Source organism: Thunnus albacares, chromosome 23, assembly GCF_914725855.1.
Source record: "Thunnus albacares chromosome 23, fThuAlb1.1, whole genome shotgun sequence".
NCBI lineage: Eukaryota > Metazoa > Chordata > Actinopteri > Scombriformes > Scombridae > Thunnus > Thunnus albacares.
This window is the reverse complement of record NC_058128.1, coordinates 17,020,974-17,032,233: the sequence shown is the minus strand read 5'-3', so window position 1 is coordinate 17,032,233 and position 11,260 is coordinate 17,020,974. Positions and strand designations below refer to the sequence as shown.

At 38.0% G+C, this 11,260-nt stretch overlaps 1 long non-coding RNA gene across 2 annotated transcripts; it reads left to right on the top strand.

Annotated features, from left to right (window-relative positions):
- The first annotated feature begins 433 nt into the window (after nt 1-433).
- On the top strand, nt 434-9,375 carry LOC122974763. Of its 2 annotated transcripts, none has more exons than XR_006400433.1 (3): nt 434-1,024; nt 2,593-2,713; nt 8,647-9,375. It is a non-coding gene; the product is annotated as an uncharacterized LOC122974763 (long non-coding RNA). The 2 variants fall into 2 exon arrangements; XR_006400432.1 differs by lacking the exon at nt 434-1,024 and adding an exon at nt 2,454-2,513.
- Nucleotides 9,376-11,260: the final 1,885 nt, after the last annotated feature.

Below are 11,260 nucleotides of genomic sequence, written 5' to 3'. Positions count from 1 at the left end.
TTTCTGAAGGGAGTAAAGCATAGACACAAGTGAGCAGCCTGATTATTCACCTTACTGAACTGTCCTTGAGCAAAATGCTGAATCCTCACAAGTCCCAAGAGTGCTTTTGTCCTCGCATTATAGGGATCAATAAAAGAGAAAAAACACATTATCACAAGCCAAATTTCCATCCAGCCAAGTAGCACAAAATTTTAAGTATTTCCAGAAAAGCAGCAAAAGAAAATGTGAATTAACATGCGTTTCCATCCACTACTGTTATGTGAATATTAGGAGACAGGCTCATCAAGATAAGCAGTTGGTGGTGCTAATTCTTTAAACCACTGCAGAAGAAGAGGGTGCAGCGAGATGACATAATTAAAAGAGCACCAGTCAAACCTCAAATGATAGAAAACAACTTGGGAAAACAACTTGGGAAAACGAGATGTTTCATGTATTAATTTGAGGAACATTACAGCCTCCCCATCAGTCCATCTCATCAGGCATCTCTCATCTGTACCGATCTGATGTTTTTGTTTTTGTATCTTCAGTGGAGTGTTTGTACTTTGCATTTTCTTTACACACCAACTACACCAACTTTTCAATCTCAGCCAAGCATAAAAACTGTTTTTGCAATATTTTAACAGTTTTTTTTCTCTGGCATTTCCGGTCAGGTGTTTTCATGCACACATTAAAAAAGCGCATAAAAACTGGTGGGTGGAAATGCATTTACAGTATTGGTTGTATTATCTCAGTTTGTTACTGGTCATTGTGTTTTTAAAATAAAACCACATGTGCTCAATTGCCCTGGATCTGCATCTCTACCCAGCAGCAGGAGGCAAAACATCTGTCCCTTTGGTTTCACTACATGTCCACTGGGGGCACTGTGCAGCACATCTGGACTGGTTGACCGTTGCCAAGGAGCTTCAAAGAACCTGGCATCCTTTGATGTTCTATCACATTGTCTGTACTCGCCAAGAAACATCCTGTTTTTGGCATCAGGTGCCACACCAGACACGCCAGAGTATTCATCCACAGCTGGGAGCAGGTGAGAAGTGCTCCCAAAAGCAGGAGGGGGGATGCCATTGTGTTTATTAGCCAAAATTATTATATGTATCCACATATCCACATTTGACTATAGATGTTGAAGGTGAAAGAACATCCTCTTACTTTTAGTACTAAAAATTTCATAGCATTTGTACCATACTTCTGAAACAATTTTAAAACTGTTATGTGAAATTTATAAGACTGACCTAGTGGGATTTGGTTTTCAGCAGATGAATGCCTTTGTTTTAAATTTGTCTCACATCATTAGTGCATGGCGATGCTCATAGGGACAGATGTGTGTGTATTTAGATAAATGACATTTGCAAAATTTACCACAAATATATAAATGGATGGGAAGTTCAAGGAAATATGAGTTATTTAGTTTATGAAACACATTTTAAATATTTCTTGGCCCCTGCTGTCATCAGATAAACTGCAAGTTTGAAAAAATGGCTGAGGGATATTCAGCCCTGCAGTCACTGGGCTGAGGTACACTGATTATGTTGGCAAGCATTAATACTACGTGTCTGTTTGGAAAATTGTTATTTATGTTAAGATTACTGGTAGTATACTCTCAAATTGGGAAAATTGCGTGTGTGTGTGTTGTGTGTCTGTTTTATCCTGATTGCAATACTTATGTTATCATGTTTGTTTCCAAGGTGTAACATTTTAATTCACCACAATCTATTGCCATTGTGAAATCTTTTATTACATCAGCCTGCAGTGGCAGCCTTTGCCCATGGACTACAGATAGGAATTAGTTTCATTTGGTGCAATAAATGTATTGTTTATCATCCCTGTTGAATAAACAATAACATTTAAAAATATATATGTATATATATATATATAAAAGTTTCAGGCACTAAAAGTCAAGAAGATGCTTAAAAAATAATGCTATAAATTTTCATTTATCAATTAACTTCATACAAACTGCAGTAAAGAGTAAAAAAACTGAATCAAATAAATAAATAGTGCCAATTCTCCTTGGTACACTTGCACACAGTTTTTCAAGGTAATACTGTTCCAGGCAGTTCTTCACAGTTCCTCTGTTGCAAGTTCATGTCTCTTCATGTAATCCCAGACCGACTCAATGATGTTGAAATGAGGGCTCTGCAGGGGAGCTATATCATCTCTTGCAGGATTCCCTGCTCTTCTTGTCTATCAAAATAGTTATTTCTGACTCTGGTCATATATTTGGGGTCATTGTCATTCTGCAGATTAAATTTTAGACCAATCAGGGGTCTCCCTGATTGTGTTGTATTATGGGTAAGAATCTAAACATCTAAAGTGCCTAAAACATTTGCACAGTGCTGTGTATTCTAAAATAGCAACTTGTTGAACTGCGGCCACTGTGGCCACAAGTGCTAACTACAGGATGTGAGTATGTTTAGGTTTGCCTACATTTCCCAAGATTCAATTCACACAGTCCCTTTAACTATGTCATCATTAGGTGACCTGACTGAGAATTCAGAAAGCATGGAATGAAAGAAGTTAGTTTGAAAATATTATATTTAATTTTGAGTTTTATTTGCTTATTTTATATAATTCTCTTTTACTTTTGTTGCCCAGTGTGTGATCCACAGTGTAGCAAAGTAGAAACTGTTAAGACACAGCAACACTGGATAAAGAAGAGGAGGAACACCTGACTGAGAACAACTGGAGTGTGACCAAACAGATGTCTTCTACTGAGGTACAGTGTGTTTAGCTATTGCTTTATTCCTGAGATAAAACCACTGAAATGTTTATCTGTGGTGTGCTAAAATATGGTGTAACAGTGGTGCAAGTAGACTCATAAATCAGTGAACTGTTTCAGTTACAGGTGCAATCCAACTTTTTTTCCCCCAAAACCAATACTTCAACTTAGGACTTTAACTGATAACCAAGTAGCAGTCCGATACCAGTATATTTTCTCAAATTTAAAATTGTGGAACTCATGGGGATCAATGTTACTGTATGTAAGGTAAGAAAGGGACAGCTGTGATGCTAACTGAACACTTCAACTGAATGAAACAGAGGAAAAGAGAATTTTAGAATTTAATTGATCAAGAAACTGTATTTAATCTGGATTGGTCACCTAATAACCAATGCCTGATCTGCTTAATAAGGTCAGTATTGGTGCCAACACCAATTGGTATATCCCCAATCACAATAACATTACATATGCAGTTGACCACTAACGATTGTGGCAGTGCAAACCTGAAATTGAACTGAGCATATATGTATTTTTTTGCTTATGAATTCAACATTCACACTTTGACCTAATTGACACTTAAGTCACTTTTAACTTTATCCTAGACTTGTATTAACAAAGTTAATTTCTAGGTTATTTTTGCTCACTGTGTTGTTTTTTAACTTTTTTTTTTTTACTATTTTCATTTTTATACAGCAGAGATTCTGTCTGACCACAGAATGAGTAAATAAATACTTTTTCATTGTCACTTATAGGTCAGAGTCTGTGAAAATGAGAAGTTGAAAAGCTACAGGGCTATCTATCATTACCTCATCAGATGCATGTGACCTATGTGACCTCAACACTGAAGAATACGCTTTAGGTAGCAGCTGCTATATGATGATAAGATGATTCTTCAATCATCTCTTTGGTGCTTTTTATGCTCTACAGCAGTGTCACTGTATGATAGGCTACCCTCATTTTGTTACGGTCAAGTGACGCTTTCAGAAGAGCATAATAATCTATTTTCCAGCTCTCTTATTCCTTTGTGCGTGTGTGTCGTTATGTACTGTTATGGATCGTAGTGGCAGGTATTCTATGAACCCCAGAGGAGCTCTGCCGCGGAGTGTTTCAGATGAATCACCTGGTAGGTGGCAGGGGGTTATTACAGAGAGAAAAACACCGAGATATAAAAAATCTAAAAGAGATAAAGAAGATTGATGCCTCTCCAGCAGGCACACGTGTGAAAACATGCCAATGGCTCTATCACCTTTCAGTCCTCGCTCTTTCTTGCTCTCCCCACTCCCTTATTTCCTTCTCCCTACTTCTTCTAATCACACAGTCACCCCACTGTTTCTTCTGTTCTTCTTTTCTCTCTTCACCTCTGGCATCTACGTTAATAAATCCCATTTAAGCTCTTGTTGCGACCCCTCAATCATCGCCCGTGACCAGCTTAAAATAACACTGTGGGAACAGAGAGAATAGGGCTAGTGTGCAGGAGCCCCCATGCCGATGTTATTAATTGTTGAAGAGATGAATATCCCATTACAGTCCGACTGAGGAATGGAGATGGAGCGGGGGTTATACCGTGATTAATGCTAAGTTCATGCAATGCATGATTAATTCTGAAGTGCGAGTGGGTGTTTAATCAAGGCCACATGCGATATGATCAATTATAGGGTGAAGAAAAAGAGCTGGATGATTAGACTACCTTTCAGAGTGTGGAACATACTCTATGTCACCCGAGGTTTAGTGGGTTCAGTTGTAATGTAGGATTACACTGGTGGTAAAAATGAGGAATATAACCATGGAGGCTGGATTACACAGTTGCTTCAAAAAGATGGGAGGGTTAGGGCTCATCCAAGTGTGAGCTGAATGTGTTCTGTACTTTCCAACTGGGAGAGCAGTACGAGTGCTCCACATGTAAGCCCACCTCGGGTATTGGACTGTTTTTATTACAATACCAAATGTTTCACGCTAAACAATGAATGTTCTTTTAGGCACAGAATTAAGTGACGAAGAGGGGCTGCTAGATGTTGCTGCACTGTTTGATGGATAGGACTAAATACAGTTGTTGGCAATAATAGGTAGGTCTAAGGCACATGAAACTGCATTCTTGTTTAGATCACTACTGGGGACCCTCTTGCTCACAAGATAAGTATGTACCAATCAGTGTACCAAGCATAATCACAAACTTATCTTGTTTCTATCTCAATTGAAACTGGTAAAATAATGCAGTTGCATTATTTATTAATGCATTTTTTCTATTGAAAATTACCCAAATTATCCCACATTTATTCAGATATTACATTAGGGGTATACTTGACATTAATGGATACTATTTTTATTGATAACAGCTGCATAAATGTCCACATATGGTAATAATTTAATATTTTAATAATGACAAACTGATAATGTTTTTGTATCAGATTTATGATTCCTAATAACACTGTTGACAGCTAACAGAAATACGTTAAATGACCACGACCTCTTAACACCACATTACATGGTGGTGGCACGTAATATGTTAAAATTTATGGTTTTCGTGGGTTCGTGGTTATTTCACATATTTCTGTGAGATCAGGTTGCATTTGTCTGTGCTTTCGAAAACTGTTACAAATCACTGTTAAAAAATAATTATGTTTTATGGTGTGACAACGCTGTGGTTAAGGTCTGGTTAGGTTTAGACACCCCCTTGGTTAGGGTTAGGAAAAGATCATGATTTGGGTTAAAATGATCACTTGAAACACAGTGTGGGTTAAAGTTACTACTTCCTTAAATTAGGCAACCTTTGTTGTCACAGCAACAGTAAACACCACAACAATCATAGTTATGGTTTGTAAAAAACTGTCCCGACTTGCGGTTGGAAACCTGACAGTTGTGGTTGGAAGTGTGAAGCGAACAGCAGTCTCCTGCAGCTAAGTCCACTAAGTCCACTTTTTGCAATCTATCTATGTAGCCATCTACCCAATGTGCCACCTCCGAATATGGACATTTTGTGACCTTTATATTGATGTCATCTGAACTGCGTCACTTCTCCGGGTCATATTTGTGTGTCTACCACAACAAAGGAGCTTAATTGACTTTCCATTGGCATTGTTTACATGGTATTGTGATTTGACAGAGAGACTCAGACAATTTCACCAGCTGTCATTTACACTTGCTACCTGTCTGAAATTGATGTAAGGCAATCACCTAAATTGTTTAGAACAATGTCACCATGCTGTTGGTCCTTTGTTAAACAGCATGAAGACACAGCTGCTGCTTCTTCTTCAATGACAGTTGTCTCTGTAGTGAATTAAATCAAGAGTCAACAATTTTAACTCTCACTTATTACAACTTGTTGAGATACTGTCAATGATGTTAGTTATAGTTCAACAGTTTATTGTTCAGCCCTACTCTCTCCCCATGTTTGCAGTTGGCCTTTACTATGATCTATCAAATCAAGGCAAATGATGAACCCTTTTGGTGTATTAATTCTCTCCAAGTTAGAGGCACCATGTGCAGATATTTTTTGTCTGATTATAGCACGTAATACTGCCACCTCAACCAAAATATTAAAATTTTGCACACTGGCTTTAAGTCCAGATTTCAGATGCAGATAAAAAATGCATCTGAAAGACAAGAAATTGTGAAAGCTACACTAAATAGACAACAACAGCAGTACCTTTCTTGTTAGGCCCTTTGCTCAATAACTCTTTGAATTTATCTCAACTCTATTGTGTGTGGTTTAGTTACTCAAACACAGCAAAATAAATATTTAAAATACACTGAAAAAACATGTGGCATTATATATTTATTCAGTATCGAGACCTTGTTTAATGTCCCCACCTGGTGCCAAAATGAAAGGGTTAATTTTGATTTTGATACCCACAAAAAACCCCAAAAGAAGGATGTTGTATGCGGTACAACAGGGATACATCAGAGCAGGTCATAGTATTTCCATGTGGCCAGTTTTCCATACCAACCTTCAGCTTTCCATGGCCTGGTGCATGGGGAGAACTGCTCATTTGAACATGCCCTTAATCTAGCCTTTGTAAATGGCTCTGTTGTGCCGTGCCAGCTTTCATATGAGAGGCACAGAGCCGGAGCAACATAGCCCAGAGCAGGACATCATAATTCACAAGGATAATTGGGGCATTTAAACCAAACCTGGGACCCATCCATGCCAGACAAATACAGGTCAGAGCATCCTGTCCACATGGGAGGGAGTAAGGGTTGGATGGATAGAGAAAGGATGGGTGAATATGACAAGGGAAGATATGGATGGTAGTAGGTGGGGGAGGAGAGAATGTGGACAGACAGAGAGGAAAAGATGAAAAATAAAAAGTAAAGTAAAGGTCAGCTTAGAATACAAAATGGAGGTAAACACACAGCTGAATAAAGGACAGAAGGAGAGGGAAAGAGGCAGGTAAAAGAGGCAAAATGAAAGAGTAACGACTAACCAGGAAGTCAATAACAATTATTTCCCTGCTCCATGAGGTGAAACGTAATCTGTGGTTTTCTCCCTTTCACAACTTTCCATGTGAGTTTACATCAGTTGATGCAGAATGTAAAAAAACAGCATTGAATCCTTTACCATATTTTGGCATGAAGGTTATGTAATATTTTGCTCAGCAGTTAAGATCAACATTGATTGCCTGTGAGCCAGGCTGAGAATTTTTTTTTTGCTAAAACAACAAATAGAAAAGGTTTTAAAATGTAATTCTCCTTCATTAGAACATTCATTGAATACATGTGATAGAATCTGAGAATTAATGGCCCTGCAGTGGGACCAATCAGCAAACTATGGGGAGACATTTAGATACTGAAGACAATGACTAAGGCTGGGCTGTACCAATAGCCTACTGGTTCCTTGTGATACTTCTTTTGAACACTTTTTTTTTTTTTTACTGTTTTATACTTAAAGGTCTACTTAACTTTTAATTTTTTTACAAAATAAAAAATGGATGAGGTATTAACTCTCTGTAGGATGGGCTGGTTGGTTTGTAGGCTGGTAAGTCTCATCCAAAAAGTCTACAAGACTTTGCCAAATTTAAAGATGTATGGTTGATTTGTCTAAACAATTATATGCATTGTTAGCCTGTTCCTTGTTAGCTATTAGCCAAGCAAGCACTGTATGACTTTTTAAAACATACTTCAGATAACTGTAAATTGACAGCGGACATAGAAATCCCTATCATCATATCCACAAATCTATTATGTTTGTTCGCAGGTGCTTGATGAATTGCTTGTATTGTCTCCCTTTTTATCATGTGCATTGTTGTTGCCCACTAAAGCACTGTCTTGCTAACTTTCCTCTTGAAAAAGGCCTCATAATGAAATCACAGTGTGATAAACCTGCAACTTACCAAACTATGTATTGTAGTGGCACACAAAAGTTGTGACTGGAGGCCTTTGCGTACTATGCAATTGACGACTAATGCAGGACTTACTGTTGATTGCAAGCCTGTCAGATTGCTGTGAAGACACATTATTCCAATGTAGTTTGATTCAGCAAGCTTGCTAACATGAAACAGACTATCATTTGACCCAAATATTAAAAAATGAAACTACACACTACAAATGTTTAGATGATAATACCTTGTTAACTTTAACCTTGGTGTTGATGTCATATTGATATTGAGTTCTACTGTCCACCAGACACATCTTTAATTACTGTACCTTCAAAGTCTTGCTCACCTTTGTATCATAAGCTTAGCCAATTGAATCACCATATACTTGTACATAATCAAGGCAGATTGTCCAACATGGTCTTAATTCTTGTTTGGCTTTGCTTGGAGCATTAAGGGAAAGAGATGGAGCTTCAATTCAACATGACCTTGTTCCACGCTTCCACCTGGCAGAGACCCTGCAGAGATCTAAGAGTTGATATTAACCACATTACTAGAATCAATTACCCCAACCCCACCACCAACATTCTGCCCTCATTGTGTATCTTCTCTATTATTCAGGCAGTGAGACAACAGAGCCTGTTACAGACAATGAGAATTTGCAGAAGACAAAAAACAACTCCACACACGGGGATTCTTACATGGGTTTGAGAGACGGCTGCCTTATGGACTGTGCCACAGCAGTCCCAGACCACAAACCACGGCCATCTGGCAAGTAAGGCAGGCTAAGGCAAACAGTCAAACTTTCCAAGTGGATTTCAATCTCGGAACAGAAGCCCCCCCTTGTCTCACGCACACACAGTGAAACACACGCCAACCAACATCACTTCATATCCTTGGGCTTTGTGCTTGCAATGCTAGCCATTCTTGGCTCTGTTCAAGAAGATGCAGCCCTGTTTTACCATTTCTGCTCAGTAAACACTACATATTAAGTCCAACAAACCAGTTCTTTCATAAGTATTCACTTCAAACACCAAGTTGTCTGACTGTATTCCTGTATTCCTTACTCATCCCATAAGTTTCCTGTTTACATTGTTCTAAATCAGAGCCATTTTTGAGACTGACATTTTTCCTTGCTTTTTCATGATTTTAAACTTCTGCTGAGGTATTTCCACCTACTGTGTTTATCTATGCCAGAGAATTTTCCCTTACACAGCCATAATTTGTGAAAGCAGTTTGAATTTCAAAGGACCACAAAGCAACACAAAGAAAATAACAATGTTAGAAATTGTATTTTAATCAAGATTATGTCAAAAATGATTAAACGCTATTGAACCCAGCTCTACCCAGTTGCTCTCTGCTGTGATTATGACCCTCTTCACCTATTATTATGTGGGTTACTCTCAAAAAGCAGGTAATTTAGCTCAAAGGGAGACACAAAAGGGCTCAAATGAAAGAAACTCGTGTGTAATAACTGTATCTCTACTTGGAATGTCAGCTTGTGGCTTAAATGACTGTTATACAAGTTCAATAGATATTTTAAAACTTATTGCAATATAATATGCCTTCAGGAGATCATTTAGAATCATTATTGCTTATCTGGGCCTTGAATCATTATCACGGAATGGAAGTGGAATGGACTGCAAAAACAACATCATCTCCACTCTGTCTTCAAGCCCTCTACTTGCAGTGATCACTGCTATCTGTCACAGTGAATAAAATGACATAAATATGGAAGTTGCTTTGAATAGTCTGCTATTTAGTGACAAGACAACATTTCCCATCATCACTTGTATCATAAAGTAAATGAAAGAATGTAAATACATTTACTGTGGGCAATAAGCAAAATCTTAAAATCAGCATATTAACATGCTCACAGTGAAGATGTTAACATTCTGATGTTTAGTAGGTATACTGCTCACCATGGCTGCCTTCTCACTTTGTGTTAGCATGCTAACATTTGCGAATTACCACTAAATATAACATACAACTGAGGCTGATAAGAACAGATAAGAACTAAGAGTAATAACTACAACAAAATAAGAAGTCCAATAAATGGCATTCAATCTATACTATAATGTATACATTATAAACATAACAATACTTATGCTATATACATGGCTTGACTTGTGCATTGTAAAAAAAGTTGTGCAACATATGTGCACAAGTAATGGTTCTAGCAGGCATAGTTGTAGCAGATGATTGGAATGTCATTAGTTTTGCAAGCAATATATTGGAAAAGGTGAAAATTTGACCCAATGATTAGGTTGTAATAATATGGATGATCACATGAGTTTTCTAGAGATCCTCAAAGTTGCATTACTCAACAATGTCATTAAGTTTCATCCTGTGGTGATCTTAAATATCTGTACCAACTTTGATGACAACTGAGTTGTTGAGATATTTTGCAATGTCAACCTCATGTCGGTGCTTGAAGGAAACTCAGGAGATCACCAAAGTCATTAGACTGCTAGCATGGCTTAAATCGTCTTCACTCATATATTGGGACTCGTATTACCCTCAGTATTGCAGCATACCCACAATAAGTTTAGTACAGGTTGAGTATTATTCACCATGAAAGACTGCCTTCAGGCCATCACACAATACACAATATATCATTTGAAACATTTTTTTTCTAAGTTATTACATGCTAAATCTTTCCTGTGTTTGACCCTTAATATTAAATTGACCCTGGCTCATCAATATAGACCTTATGTTAAGCTGAATCAAGGGAATGAATCAGGGTTAAAAACACTGTCTGAAAATGTGTACCCTGAGGCCTTATGGTCTAATAATTGAAGCATCAGTGTGTGGTGAGAAGGTCAAGACCTCGTTGCCTTGTCACATATCGCCCGAAGAGCAGTGACAATGCTCTCTACGTGTGTGTGATTTCTTCATCACGACCCATATCATTTTTAGTGACCTTTTTGTCTGATATTGCACAGTGAGTGATTATGATGGCAGTTGAGGGTTATTTCCTGTATTTACAGACACAGATTACCGGTAGAATGTAATTATATGGTGGTATATGGAAGGGCTGGGGTTAATGGTTTATATAGGCACTGACACGTGTGTGTGCATGGTGCCTTATATGGCCACAGACAGTGAACAGTGAGTGACAGTCTCTGTTCATCCCACAATCTAGAGTGCGTTTCCTGAGGCCTAGCCTTTGGCGTTGGTCTATCAGCAACCATTATCAGCAATTACACCACATACTGTCAACTGTTACCAATAG